Here is a 16366-nt window from a genome sequence, read left to right on the forward strand (position 1 = left end):
AGGTCATGTGAGGTACTTCTCAGTGATTAGCTCAGTGTGCTTTTGGAAGGTGATGAAGCAACTGCTGAGCAGAAAGCACATGAGTGAGTCACTGATACCCTGTAGGCCGGTTTTGAAAAAAATCCCCCATGGCTGATATTTGCCTGCAATCTGCCCCTGGAGAGAACAGGACACTCCTATATATTTTGACTTATTACTTCATGGTCCTCGATTCACTTCTGACACAATCAGTAAACATTTATGATTTGAACACCCAGGCCTGTTTCCGGCGTCATCTATCCCTGCCAAGCAGCAGAACCACATCAACCAGTCACACACTGAGAAAGGGCTCCCCCTCACCGCCTGGGCTACAAGCAATAGCTTTCCCTCACAGAAAGGACTCGCCCCTGGGCTACCAGCGGCAAGAGAGGCAGCCCCTACAGAAATAAATTATTTTGCGTGTCCTTGGACAATTTGCCTCCAAAGCAAGGGTTGTACTTGTCTGGTACAGAACATTAATTAAGAAGAAAGTAGTTCATGGGTGGGGAAGAAGTAAGTGGAGGAAGAGAGAGAGAGTCTGAACAGCCCGCCTAACCCCACCCCTCAGCCCTATTCATCTCAGGGTGAGCAGAGCGCAGAAGTTCCCAGGTATGGCTACAGGCCTTACAATGCAGCCACCCTGAGCATCAGCTCTCACACACAGCCTCCAATGTGTGTGAGAGCTGCCTCTAACAGACAAATGCTAGATGCTCGGCTGTCACCTTCTGTGGCTAGACCAAGAGGCAGATGGGGAAAGATAGTCACAAGTGGCCCAGATGTGATCCCCCAGTCAGCTGTTTGAGCTACAGCCCCGTAAGGGAAAACTGCAGCAGCCTTGTCAATGTGCACAAAGAGCCCTACTATTGTAGAGCCCTACAATAGTATGCATACAAGAGTTGCATGGCCTGTAACTCAGCAGCGCCTGCCTTTCCCCCTAAAGTGCTCAGTATGACTCCTTCCCTTTTTGCCTTTTCCTCAGATGTACGCAGCAGAGGCCATCCTTCCATGAGCAAGCCAAATCAAATATTGTCCTGTAGGACAATAGGGGGGAGCCAGCTCTGGAACACCCACTCTGCATTTACGTAACACACTGTCCTGGTAGGGCGAGACTTAAGACTTACAGGCAAAGAAGTGCTTGATGATTCTGCAGAAAACCTGACTTCCGCTCTGTGTTCTCCTGATGATTCGGGGGAGGAAGAAGATTGGATCCTCCTCTAAATCTGGCTCTATCCCCGCTGGGATGCCATACCTGATAGCCTCATTGTGAAGCAAGCTGTGGGCAAGCACTGATTCAGCTACTGTGTGAGGCTCATGCAGCAAGGTCCCTACCTCCCCCTCCCCTGCTATTTTGTCCAAAAACCTGACCCCTCCCCCCCCCCCCCCCCCCCCCCCCCCCATCAACAAGCCAAAAGTATACTCGACTGCAGAGTGAGTGGACAAGAGTGTTTCATTGTACCTCCTTTGTGCAGGTGTCCTAGACTGAACAGGGGTGAGGAACTATGGCCAGCAGCCATGTTTGGCGTCACCTGTGTAGCAGAGAAAGCGCGTGTGAAGTGCCCACAGCTGACCCTATCACCGGTCAAAGCTAGTGGGTTTGCCGTTAGCCATGCAACATTCTCAGAACGTAAATGTTTGGTCTTACTGTTACAATACTTTACAAGGCTGACCTAAGAAGCTATGAGAGAGTTTAAAACTTCCCCTATTAGCCTCTGGCTTTGGTCACAATGAAAGTCCAGACATGAATCACCAACAACATTACCACCAAGTCACATACCGATAGTACAGCCTAGAGACCTGCCTCTGAGCCATCCATTCCCTTGTGCAGCAACGTGCCAGCACTGTGACACTGATTTCTCTCTACTGTGCCCGGGCCAAGTGATTGCAGAAAGAAAAAAAGCTACACGGGCAGAGATGAACAGTTCAGCAGCATTAATTCCTAGCAGGCAAAGATTAGAGATCCAAAGAAACCTCCAAACACATGCACTCTAGGCCCAGGGAAAATAATCTTCCCATGTAATGAAGTTATACAGTCCCATTTGCATGATGGGAAGGGTTTGCCTTCATACATGCAAATGCAGGAAACCTCAACATAAGGCGGCCTTTATCTGCACAGCTGGGTTGCCATCTTTCCAGGTTGATCCACTCCAGATTTTGGCCTGTTCAATGCCTGGAGTAGGAATTCAGACTATTTAAGGCATATTCAGGGGACAAAGAGAACTGCAACGGGGCAAATCCTGGACTAGATCAACCTGATAAAGTGACCTTGTGTGACTGGCAACCCAACTACATCCCCACCCAGCGTTAATGGTGACCAAGATGATGCATCACAGAGTACACTTTGAAAGCTCGGTCACATGCAGTACATCTGGTATCCTAGCAAACATATCACATGCAAGAGCCCAAAAAATCATGCCCTGTTCACTGCACATATAAGTTGCATAATGCCGAAAACCACCACATCCAAATCCTCTGTATGGTTGCCTTAGGCAAACTGCAGCGAGCCACCTCCAGTGCTGTCCCTCTCCAGAAGGACTGCATCCCAAAGGCACTCGGGTCCAATGCCACTGCTACCAGCAGCTTTTGGACAACTGCTATGACCTGGAACTTGAGTAAGGAGAAACAAGATGGGTGGATCAGCAAGTGGATCCCATCCTTAGGTCTACATGCCTGGCATGCCCTCAGATTGCTAACCAGGCACGTAGTGGCAGAAGTCGCCTTTTGCACCAATTTTGCCCCCTGCCCTCCTGGTCGATTTTGGATTTGCATACCTTCAACTGCGCCTTGTCACCTTGCAAAACCACATTGCCCGCCAGTAAACCAGTGCCACTGCTGTCATTCTTTGATGCTGCCGCCGCCAATTCATTCATGCACAGGGCTCCAGAATATATTCGGGAGAAGGCCAGGTGGAAAAGGGTTGCTTCGAATGCAGACTGGCATATTAGAGGCGCCTCGTCCGACAACCGGCAAAATATTTCATGTATGACCAGGCATCTGCCATCCCACTGAGTTTTTATTTGCCCAACCTTTGAATAATTTCATGATAACAGAACATTTTTATGGACTCCCCCCAGTCCAAGATCTTAGCAAATAAAAGGTCAGGCTGGCCACGTGTGTAGCAAATGCTCCTTTGGCCAGCCCATACCTCCTGGCCTGCATGATATAGTCCACCAGTGCCTCTTCTGGTACCAGGCCCTGTTCCCATTCCCACTCCCTTCAGAAAACCATAAATGACATTGAAGCCTTGCTTGTATACCTTCCGAGTTGCCAGGGACATTACTCTATTCAGTAAATCCCATATTGCATCATCCCAAAGTGCCAAAGATCCACCGGTAACAGTCCACCTTCCATATCTGCTCCCAGAGCCAGCTGCTTGAAGAGACTTCTTAAAATGAGAGAGGGCATTAGCCATTAGGGAGGTGCATTTCTTTAAAACAAAAGTGCAAAACACGACGAATAAGGCTAATTAGTTTCATTCGGGGGACCTGAACTAAATTGGGGTCCCCCTAATGAAAAGAACCTTATTAATTTGTTTCGTTTTAAACTAATAATGCATTGGGCCTAGGTCTAGGCCCGAAGCGAGGGCCTCGGCTAGGGTATAGGCTGAGGTATAAAGCAAGGGCCGTGGCCTATGCCCGAGCGCAGCACCGGGGCTTTGCCTAGGGCATAGACCAATTCCCAAGTCTCATGGGTATGGTGGTTTGCCTACTTTTAAAGAGCGGGACTGTACAGGACCCATTTAGTTCTCCTGTTGGTTTGCTGAGCATGATTAACCATGTCTCACTAAGTTGCACATATTTATGGCTGTGCTCTGCACAGCTCCCTTTCTCATGCAGATTGGGGTTTGGCCGCTTTCAAGTTCCACTTCCTGGTTTCCCATAGCCAATCTGTGGAGCTTCTGAGTCCTCCTACCCACCTCCCTCCTGCAGCCAATCAGCCAAGTCTGAGACAGTTCTCCGACTTGCCTTCTGGTGGGGGGAAGGAGAGAAGAAGATGGGAAACAGTAAAGGAACAGGAGAGGAAAATGGGGTGGAGGGGTAGGTGAAAGATATGAGAAAAGCGAAGGAGGAGCAAGAAGTAAATACGAGATGGCAAATGAAAGGGAGAGAGATGGAACTAGAGAAGAGGGAGAGAATAAGAGAGAACGGAATAGAAAAATGGAGCTCAGATCTGTGGTGGTAGCAGCAGCAGGAGCCAGTGCTACAGCAGGGATAGCACACTAGTGAGGAGAGCTAGAAAGGGCACACCCTGGGGCCAGCCTCCACAATTTCAAAGTTATGTGTGCAACAGTTGTGCCTCCCCCCCCCCCAAAAAAAAAAAACAAAAAACAAACAATTAGAGGGAACATGGAGGGGGGGGATATAAAAGGAGCCCTCACTTCCTGCTGCTCATGGCTAAAATTGTGTGTACAACAGCCATGCACCCCTGCAGCCATCCAGGCAAATATTAAAGGGAACCTTAAGGTTTAATAGCTTCCATTTGACCAGTTACTAGCAATGAATGCAGCCAGTCTCTAGGATTCTGTGTTATCATGTACAAAGTAATTTTTGGGAGAGGTCTGTGACATAGTACCAGGAAATTAAAGTCTGGGCATTAGGACCCAGAGAGTTCCAGCATAAGAAAGCTTCATGTGCACTAGTATGGTACACAAATGATTCCCGAACTGAGTGTCCTCCCCTATAGGGTACTGCCGGGATGATCTATAAATGGAAGATCACTAGTTTTTCTGTCATGCTTGTCGCAAAATGTTTACCCCTTTGCCTTTGCAGTCATCCTTGCTATGAGAGGCGGGGAGGGGGTGTGTCTCTAAGCTCCAGTAACTAAGTGCTGCAACCGTTCGCTGCAGGACTTCCAACAGTCTGTAATTTGCCTGACAGAAGTCGAAGCCATTTCCAAATTTATTGTAGATTCGGCAGCAGAAGACACTGACAAAGTCCTAGCAAAAGCTAATCAAAGATTATTACAGTGAACAGCGTGACAAATCTCCCTGTGTTTCTTCCGGGAAATTGGTACGCATTCAGTATTAAATAATTAATCGGAGTTGCTATATGGCAGGGGGATGCACATCTGTTACTCCATCCCTCCTTACTTTAGTTTGGTTTGGTTTTCTTCGGACTCTCAGGGTTCACTATATAATGAATGCCAGCGCTGCGGGATACGCCGGCAGAACCAAAGAGAAACTGTCCGGAGGGGCTGAAGGATGGTAAAAGTTTCCCGGAAAGACAACGACAACCCTCCGGTCCAGAAACTCAAGTATCTCCTCAAGCCATCCAAGATGGGGCAATCTCTCTCCATCCCGGATCTGCCTGGGGACGACGACCAAAGGAAACCATCAACCCAACTGCAGCAACCGTCTTTCCAAGGCGAGCTTCGGAAGTCCTTGCAGTCTTCTGGCACAAGGGAGGCAAATAAAGCTGCAAAGGGGAATTCTGCAAAGTGGGAGGGCATGGAGCCAACTGTCACGTGCTCAGGGTATACAGCAGTAAGGGATCCGCTGATTGGACGCGGGCTCTGCCTCCTCTCTGGGTGCTTTTGGCTCCCTCGTACCATTCCCAGGATCAAAATCGAATCAGCACAGTGAGAGCCAAGCGCCGGGAAAGCTCTGGGCTCCCAGCGCCCTGCTCCCCCGGAGCTGCCCCAGCTTGTTCCTATGGCTTCTTCTCGACTCTCCTGAAGGGCTTTCGTGGGGGGGAAAAAAAGTATTGCACCGGTCAAGTTTCTGCTTATTATCTGATCGCACCAACATTAAATCTTTCATTATCTGCCCAGGTAAGAGGGGTTTTACACCTTTGACGATGATTTTTTTAAACTATCTTTATGGAAAGGAACGGTGTCATTGCATCGACTTCTGGAGGAACTGGATGCTGTAGTCACGATTCATTACTAGGAAAATTAGGAATATTCCAGTGCTTCTTGTAAAGAGATTCGCCACATAAATGGGGAAGAAAGATTGATGTACTGTTTAGCACTAATCAACCAAGAGATGTTATGTCTCCTGGACTCTAGTATAAATTTATCGAGTGAAGGGGGGGGGGAATAATTCTGGGATTATTTCCTCGATTAAATGCATTTTTTTTCATTGTATTGAATTTTCAATGCTTCTATGATCTCTAAAAGCTCCTCTGGGGAGGAACTATTATGCCTTAGCTCTTAGTGTTAGTTCGCTTCGGAGTTAAATATTTAGTGAAATTCTGGTTTGTGTTCTGGAGGAATTCAGCGGCGACAGAGATACTTTCTTTGGCACCGGAACACGGGGACAGCTTGGTCTGAAATGTTCATTTCTGAATTAAGCAATCTGCATTGGCAGCAATGGAACTTTTTCAAACTCGTGTCCTAGTCTTTCTTTAAAGTGCTCTGTTTGAATCGCCCTAACTGAGAATCGAGTTCTAGTAATGTTTATAAATCATAGCGTGGGCTGGCTGGATAAATAAATACATAGGCAGGTTGGTAACTTGGTCGGTTTTATGGACTCAGAAGGGTTTCACTGGAAACCTGGAAGACCACTTATTATGAATAGGCGTGGATGAATGCAAAGCAGATTGATGGAAGAAACGATGCTGTTTGTCTGCTAAAACAGCACCATAGGCAAAAGCATTTGTGCGATTTATGAGGTAGAAGGTGCACGGAGCCCGATCGCACATATTACTGCCACATTAGTGGGGGATAGGAGCGAGGCTGTTAATAAGGTTATGGGAAGCAGTGTCAAAATAGCAGGATGCTAGAAAAACACTCTGCTTGTGAAAGGGACTTAGGCTAATACCCCTTGGGGAAATATTCAAATGAAATAGTAAACTATTGGGCAACGAACGTAGGGCAAACTGTCATATTCTAATGAAATAATTTTTTAAATTATTGCTTGGCATCAGATCAGGTTACTAAAGCATTGTAAGCAAAGAATTTCTGGTTGGGCTCCTTTGGTTAAAGCCGCTGATAATTATTCAGATGTAAATTAGAATCTGTTTTCAGGCTGTATATAAGCAAGGTCACCTGAGTGGCAAAATAATTAGAGGTGGAAAGTAATTAATATTTTCATTTTCACTTGATGTAAAGTCTAGAAGGTTTAAAGGCATTCATCTAAGGTCATTTGCCTGACTGCTGAGGGAAATGCATACTAAACTCAATTGGACACATGAGCCTAGTGAGTTCTGTACAGCTTGTTCTAAGGAACTTCCAGTGACATTTAGAGGAACGTCTACAGGACTTCATAGCCAGTTCCTTTCGATTGTAAATGTCGCAAATGCTGTAGTAGTTTATAAATGACAAACCGACCAGACATGTTTCCTCAATAAAAACTGAAATTTGCCAAGGATCCCCACAACGGTGACAAAAAAACAGTCCAGCAGAGAGTAATATCTAAGCAAGAGTAAACATAGAAAGAAACACAATGACAGAAAAAAGTCCACATGGCCCTTCTAGTCTGCTCCTCCACCCAATTATTTTAGCTTTATAATTCCCATCACTTCTTTAGAGACCTCCTCTATTCATCCTATGCTCTCTTGAACTCAGACGCTGCCCTTGTCCTTCTCTGAATGCTCTGCAGACATCAAAAGCCGCAAGATGGGCAAAGCATTGCCAGAGATATTGTATATGATATAACCAAAGTCTTCAGGTGTCACAAATAGATTTGTTACACAGTAAAGGAGAGCTAACTTTTTTTTATATTAAACATAAAACTGCAAGCAGATTTTCAAAGGAAAGCCTCATGCCAGTGTTTCCCTTTGAAAATTGGGCTGTCAGTGCACAGCAAGTACTTAGTGTCCACCTACATTTGCACTCCCTTCGAAGCAGCTGCAAATTAACATATGGAAACAAAGCGGGGCTGGATTTTGGGCAATTGGCACCCTGGGTGGAAAGCGCCACCCCACCATCACCTGATGGCACCACTTCCGGGTCTCTCTTCTGCTGTGGTGGGACGGACGATGCTGGCAGTGATCAAGGTGCCCCCTGGGTGACTGCTCAGCTCACCCACCCCAAAATCTGGCCCTGGCAGAAAGTATGGGTGGGGCTGAGAACAGCACAGATACTTCAACCCTTAGTGTGTGTGGGGGGGGGGGGGTGTGCAATTTTCATTGGGGCGTGTTACATGGGTAAACAGCTGTTAACCAACAGAACACGCTTTGAAAGCCATCCTGTAGAATAGATGTTTGCTTGTTATCAGGGCTAGTGCTAGCTTTTTTGCCGCCCTCTGCGAATAGTTACTGTGCTGCCTCCCCCCTCTCTCCCCACATTCATTCAGTGTCTGTCCTGGGCCTATCAAAAAAAAGCCCAGCTCCCTCCAGCAATCTCTATTTTAAAATACTGACACCGCCCCCCCCAGAACCCTAGGCAAACCTTACAGCTCTGTACCCCCTTACTCCCTCTACAGAAATACACAATTAAACTATGCATTTATAACATATTCTACATGAAAAAACATTCAAAAGTACAGTCTTCTGAAGCAAAAATACAACTTTCCAAATGCATATTATTATATTTACATGCACTGCTGTGGTGCCAACCAGAAAACCCTGCAAAAAAGACATTTGGAACTCATATGGAATTAGACATTTTGTAATGTGTGTTGGGTGTGGGCTTGACCCTCAGAAGCCATGAATAAATGGAATTATCATTGCAATACAGGGATTTTTTGGTATAGGAAATTTAGTAACTGCCAGCACTCAAACAGTAACAACCTTATTTATGACAAAGCAACACTGTACATATTACACCAGGCCCTAGAACACCAGTACACCAATTAGGAAAGCAGAATAAATAAGACTGCTATAGATACCCACACAGAAAATACATATCCAGCAGAATCCCTCATCTTGGTGACATATACATAACATAGAACCTGACCAAATACAGAATAAAGAGACCAGAAAGTATAAATAGAATCATGCAGAGAAGAAATGAACTAGAACTGACAACAAGCCAGCCTCTATATGTAGAGCAACAATGGAAAAAACAGAAACATTAGCATTCTTCATAAAACATTAAACAATAAAATCAATCATAATAGTAAAACTATATTCATAAAATGAATAAATATTTCAAAACAGGTAATGAATAGAATATTCAAAATTTCCCAACACCAATTAAATAATTTAAAACAGCAGACTCATCAAAAACCAACCAATAATTAAAACAAATAAGGATTTTAAAAAATGAATTAATAGGAGAGAGGCGGGGAAAGCTCTCTCTCTCTCTCTCTCTCACTCTCACACACACACACACACACACTACCCAAGCAGGCTTTCATACACACACACACACACACATACCCAGAGCAGCAGGATCCCATTCACACACATCCCAGGTTGGCTTCCGTTCATACACACATACACATCCAAGGCAGGCTCCCATTTATACAGACACACACATCCCAGGCAGGCTCCCATTCATACAGACACACACACGCGCACACATCCCAGGCAGGCTCCCATTAATATACTCACACACACGTATCAGGCAGGCTCCCATTCATACACACACACATTCCAGGCAAGCTCCCATTCATACACACACATCCCAGGCAGGCTCCCATTAATATACACACACACACGTATCAGGCAGGCTCCCATTCATACACACACACATTCCAGGCATGCTCCCATTCATATACTAACACATGTACCAGGCAAGTTCCCATTCATACACACACACATATGTACCAGGCAAGCTCCCATTCATTCATACATACACACACACATACGTACCAGGCAAGCTCCCATTCATATATACACACACACATACGTACCAGGCAAGCTCCCATTCATACATACACATACAGACATCCTAGGCAGGCTCCCATTCATACACACACACACACAGGCATCCCGAGCAGGCTTCCATTCATAAACACACACACACACGCATCCCGAGCAGGCTTCCATTCACTGATACACATACATACCAAGCATACTTCCATTCGCATGCGCACACACAGACACACTCAAGCAAGCAAGCTTCCTCTCTCTCACACACATAGACATAGAGGCAGGCTTCCTCTCACATACACACACCCCCAGAGGCACCTCTCATCCATATATATAGGGAGACAGAAGGCTTCTTTTCTCACATACACACACAACGGAAGCAAGCAGAAAACTTCCTCTCTCACACATATACACACACACACAGACAGGCTTCCTTCCTCTCCCACACATGTACGCAGACAGGCAAGCTTCCTTCCTCTCTCACACACAAACACAGGCAGGCTTCCTCTCTCTCTCACACCCAAACAGGCTTCCTTCTCTCTTAACATAAACACACATACAAATACAAGCAGGCTGTTCCATTGGTGCTGCAGCCTCTCCTCTTTTCAAGCCGTCAGTGGGTTAGGCTCCGCTGGTGGCCCTTCAGTGTCTCATCTCTGCTCCACAGTGAGTGAAACTGGCAGGCCATCACAAGTTTGACTCTGCCTGTTACAGCCACCCACCCCCAGTTGTACTACCTTGTCATATGCATGGTATGCACAACTGGTTGCGCCAGGCCTGCCTTTGCTTAAGAACATAAGAAATTGCCATTCTGGATCAGACCAAGGGTCCATCAAGCCCAGCATCCTGTTTCCAACAGAGGCCAAACCAGGCCACAAGAACCTGGCAATTACCCAAACACTAAGAAGATCCCATGCTACTGATGCAATTAATAGCAGTGGCTATTCCCTAAGTAAACTTGATTAATAGCCGTTAATGGACTTCTCCTCCAAGAACTTATCCAAACCTTTTTTGAACCCAGCTACACTAACTGCACTGACCACATCCTCTGGCAACAAATTCCAGAGCTTTATTGTGCGTTAAGTGAAAAAATTTTCTCCGATTAGTCTTAAATGTGCTACTTGCTAACTTCATGGAATGCCCCCTAGTCCTTCTATTATTTGAAAGTGAAAATAACCGAGTCACATCTACTTGTTCAAGACCTCTCATGATCTTAAAGACCTCTATCATATCCCCCCTCAGCCGTCTCTTCTCCAAGCTGAACAGTCCTAACCTCTTCAGCCTTTCCTCATAGGGAAGCTGTTCCATCCCCTTTATCATTTTGGTTGCCCTTCTCTGTACCTTCTCCATCGCAACTATATCTTTTTTGAGATGCGGCGACCAGAATTGTACACAGTATTCAAGGTGTGGTCTCACCATGGAGCAGTCCATATGTATTCCACACATTAAGAAAGGTGGAAAGAAGGCAATGCAAACTACATGGAGTTAGCAGTGACGTGGCCAATTCTGATTATTGCCTCATACAGCCTTCTCAAATTAGGTGACTTGTATTAATAAGCATTGTTTAAAAATACAATCCTAGAGGCGCAGTCCATATGTATTCCACACATTAAGAAAGGTGGAAAGAAGGCAAAACAATTACCGTCATGGTTAAAAGGTGAGGTGAAAGAGGCTATTTTAGCCAAAAAACATCCTTCAAAAATTGGAAGAAGGATCCATCTGAAGAAAATAGGATAAAACATAAGCATTGTGAAGTTAAGTGTAAAACATTGATAAGACAGGCGAAGAGAGAATTTGAAATGAAGTTGGCCATAGAGGCAAAAACTCATAATAAAAACTTTAAAAAATATATCCGAAGCAAGAAACCTGTGAGGGAGTCGGTCCAGGTGATTTGCTACTCTTTAGTTTATCAATCTGGCCTACTACATCTTCCAGGTTCACAGTGATTTCGTTCAGTTCGTCTGACTCATCACCCCTGAAAACCATCTCCAGAACTCGTATCTCCCCAACATCCTCATTAGTAAACACGGAAGCAAAGAATTCATTTAGTCTTTCTGCAATGGCCTTATCTTCCCTAAGAGCCCCTTTAACCCCTCGGTCATCTAATGGTCCAACCGACTCCCTCACAGGTTTCTTGCTTCGGATATATTTTAAAAAGTTTTTATTATGAGTTTTTGCCTCTATGGCCAACTTCATTTAAAATTCTCTCTTCGCCTGTCTTATCAATGTTTTACACTTAACTTGACAATGCTTATGTTTTATCCTATTTTCTTCAGATGGATCCTTCTTCCAATTTTTGAAGGATGTTTTTTGGCTAAAATAGCCTCTTTCACCTCACCTTTTAACCATGACGGTAATTGTTTTGCCTTCTTTCCACCTTTCTTAATGTGTGGAATACATATGGACTGCGCCTCTAGGATTGTATTTTTAAACAATGCTTATTAATACAAGTCACCTAATTTGAGAAGGCTGTATGAGGCAATAATCAGAATTGGCCACGTCACTGCTAACTCCATGTAGTTTGCATTGGTCATCAAAACCAAAGCCAATGCAGGATTTTCCTCTGATTATTGCCCTTCCAGATAACCTACCCACAGAGATTTCCTACAGAGAAAGCAGGAACATGTTTTTTGATTGTACAAAACTGCACACATTGTCCTAGTCTCCATTCCCCCTGATCGCCCCCACTCTGCCTCTTCACTTCTGCTGTTGACCAATGCCCATACTTTTACCCATGGACAGGTTGGGCAATAGAGAGCCCTGATTTCCACAGGCAAAATGGAAAGGGTTTTCATTATTGCCCGCTCTGTATGTCAGACATCAAGATTTACAAGCTTTACATTTTTTCCAATATTTGTTTTACATTCTTTTCGTTCAGCTCCAGTTCTCTTTAATTCTCATCCCTGACTTTACTTATAGCTTTTGATCTATGTATATAATAAGTACATTATGGATGCATAAAAACAATTCTTGATGGGCATTTGGGGGGGGGGGAATGGGTGCAATCAGCTGGATAAAAAATAATGTACTCTTTTTCCAGAAAGAGCTGCTGAACAGTCAGAAGGAGGTTGAGCTCAGTACATGGGGCCCATTACCAATTACAGAACTCTGCAGCACAATGTGCAAACACTCGACAAACACTGTCGCCCTTATGCTGACTAAAGCATGCTGGCCCCCTCAAGTCCTTATTCTTTCTTTGAGTTTTACTTCTTGTTTGTATATTTTAACATTCTTTACTGAGTCTTCCGTTTCTTTCACTTTTAAAAATATATAAATACTATTTTAGCAATACACCTCTGGTGGCAGAAGACAAAGACTAGGCCATGCTGTGTGCTTTTCATGGTTTTGTCTGCTGGCTGTCTGACAGCTTTGCTATTCATTTTCAGTACAAATATCCAATGATGAGTAAAACCTATCTTAAGGGGCCTTTGTACTCAACTGCATTAAAAGTAATGCTAGCATTAGTGCAAGTTAACAGTGCTTTTAATGTGCATAAATTTGCTTATGGTAGCATTAATCAGCATTAAATTAAAAAATCTATGCTAATGAGGTAATGAGATGCAAAAGTATGTTAAATAACTCATTACATATTTCTCACTGTACTATTAACACACATTGAAATGCACAAAATGTAATTCAGATGCCTTACGCAAAACACTTAACTGTTCCTCTGGGAGGTGTAGTTAACTCTTCATATTACTATCTGCATTAACATGCATACGTTAACACATTCCTCATTTGCATCTTATTAGCATTAGCCATTGATGCATGTGCTAACGGCCAATCTCAATGTAGTATAGCACATCGGCCCCTTAGTGCCACCATTTAGAATATGACAACTAATAAGTACTGTAGATTGAAGTGCCATTCCATTAGTCTTCTGGGCCATCGTGTTTATTAATCCAGAGCACTATGTTGTTTCTAAGCTCTATATTAAGAATAAGATTTCTTAAATATTTTCATTATAATAACAATGAAGAAATATATTTTACAAAGACTGTATGCCAATAATCATGTCCTTTGGCTCCAAAACCAATTTTCAAATACTCCAATTACTGATGAAATACACTTTCAGAATTTTTTGCATTTATCATGGGATACATCAGTATAGAAATATAGAATATTATGGCAGGTAAGTACTATCAGGCCCATTGATCTCTGGCTTTCCCCTCACTCGGGGCTGGTGCTTCTATTAGGCAAACTAGGCAGTCACCTAGGCTGCCAAAATTTGGGGAGTGGCAAAATCCCACCAGCACAAGGCCCAGAGGGGAAATGCCAGTACTGCTAAAGAAGGGAGCACTGTGCTGAAGGTGTTGCCTTTGTAAGTTGTGGGTAGTAGATGAATGACCAAGGTTCGTCTGGGGCACCAAATACTTTTGCACTGGCCCTGCCCTCAATTATTTACAATTGGGGATCATCTGGGTCTTGCGCAGGAATTCTGTTGTTATTCTTGTCTCCATCACTCCCCTGGAGGCTGTTTCATTCATACATTTATTTATTTATTTATTTATTTTATATACCGACGTTCGATCGAGATATCACATCGGTTTCCAGATAACTAAAAGAATAGGGTAGTAACATCACTTTAGAATATCTGTCTGCTAGTGAAAAAAAATGACAGTTGACCTTGCAGTGAGATACAATGATTATAACTTTGATACTGGCATGCGGGCGCACATATATGCACGTATGCTGTCTTGCGCCAAAAAAATGGCCATTTTATAACATACACGTGTATATGCGCGCATGGTTATGGAAGGGCGCATGTACGTGCAAATGTTGCCTCTACTGCATAGGTGGGTGAATTTTGTAAGGGACGCACGCTGATGCAGTTACCAGTTTTCTCAGTTTGTTCCCAGTTCGCCCAGTTAAGGGATAAGACTTCCAGTCCCCCCCTAGGTTATTAGCCTCCCTTTCCCCCTGTTAGCCTCATCCTTAAAACCCTGCTGACCAGCCTACTTTTTTTTTTATGTTTTATTACTTACATGCTATCCATAAGCAGTAGTAAAGTTTTGCGGCAGGGACCCTAGCGCACGCTTGTGAGCGTAAATACGTGCACATTTCATGTTAAAGTTCTGGAACATCCATGCCCTGCCCCTTCTGGAGCTTTCTTACTTGGGCGCATACCGGGGAATATGCGCATACACAGGTGGCTTTTAAAATCCGCTTAGTGCGTACCAGCCAGACATACTCGTCTATCTCCCGATTTTGGCGCGTGCTGGGATTTTAAAATATACCTTAATGTGTTTACTCTATGTTATATCAATCAATAACGATGGTCCATACTGCATGACCTCCTTCCTGTGTAGTTATCTAACATGGTCAACAATTTTGTGATAAGTGCAGCTCTACTTCTGTTATTTTTGTAGTTTATTTGGGTTACTATATCTATAAATTTTATGTATTGTTAGTTTTTTTTAACCAGTGGAAGAAGACTTAACTGTGTTTATCATCCCTGGATTTATTTATTATATTTATAAATTTCCTAATTCTGAAGGACTCTAGGCAGTGTACAATATAATGCAGTGCACAAGTTGTGTGGTGTATCTTTGTTGTCCAACGTTTCTTATGACCTAGGGGTGTGCATTGAAAAAAAATGATTTTTATTTTTCATTTATTTTTTTCATGTTCCCATCTATATTGTTTATTTTTCGTTCGTTTTGCTTTTAACATACATTATATTGTTACGGTATGCATTAAAATATTTTAGTGTGTGCTAAAGTGACATAAACACAAATGATATTTTGTTAAAAAAAATAATGACACAAAATGAAAGAGGAAATATCATTGGCCTTTTCCTGCCATTTCAAAAGCACAGTACATCCTATTATGAGAAATGTGGGTCCATGAAACCCTGCCCTTCCACATGAGTTACCCAGGCTGCCATCATTTAACCAGTGAAACATAGCTATGGTTTCAGTCAGTCACATAATAGCAATCCATACTGACCCCCTTTCTCAGTTTTTTTATGTGAAATCTTTTTTTATTATTAATATAGGTAAGAAAACCAAAAAATATCTTGCATGATACATAATGTGTTCTGTTACATACCATACAACAGGAAACTTCTATGAACATTTTTCATAACCCCCCAGCAGTCCCAACTTGTCGTCGTCCCCCCCCCCCCCCCCCGGCACTGAAAGGGACAATAAAAATAAAATAGCAACAGAGTAAAAAATGAGAAATCCAAGAAGATCATCACAATTGCATTACACGTCTATACAGTTAAGAAATTGACTTTTAGCATCCTGTGGCAAGGTCAGGATAAAGGGCATCCAAACTGCAGTGAGAGCTCGCCGGATCCTGATGGACAGTTGGTTGCTGGCCAGAGTTTCCATCGTGAGGAGATGCAGGATAGACAAATGCCAGTGTGCTAGAGATGGTCCTTCCGGTTTCCTCCAGACCGTGAGAATGGCTTTGCTGGCTAGCGGGAAAACTTTTGTAATCCAAAGAGTGTGCCCTTTTTTCCCAATGAAAGAGTGTGGGAAAATGCTGAAGAGCGCTACCAGAGGTGAGTATGGTATCTTGAGTCCCATAATTTCATTGGCAAAGCGAAAAACCTTCTTCCAAAAGGTTTGTATCATTGGGCAACCCCATAGTAAGTGACGTAAATGTACCCCACTAGAATGGCATTTGATGCAAGCTTCAGAATC

General features: G+C 43.7%; 1 protein-coding gene across 2 annotated transcripts in view; it reads left to right on the forward strand.

The window, feature by feature from the left end:
• The first annotated feature begins 5580 nt into the window (after positions 1-5580).
• The window catches only part of CACNG5 (calcium voltage-gated channel auxiliary subunit gamma 5), a 61303-nt gene continuing 50517 nt past the window's right edge, over positions 5581-16366 (forward strand). For both annotated transcript variants that reach the window (XM_029599340.1, XM_029599341.1), the window contains exon 1: positions 5581-5784. The gene's annotated coding sequence lies outside the window, so the exon portion shown is untranslated. The remainder of the gene's footprint in view (positions 5785-16366) is intronic.

This window comes from Rhinatrema bivittatum, chromosome 4, assembly GCF_901001135.1.
Source record: "Rhinatrema bivittatum chromosome 4, aRhiBiv1.1, whole genome shotgun sequence".
Taxonomy (NCBI): Eukaryota; Metazoa; Chordata; class Amphibia; order Gymnophiona; family Rhinatrematidae; genus Rhinatrema; species Rhinatrema bivittatum.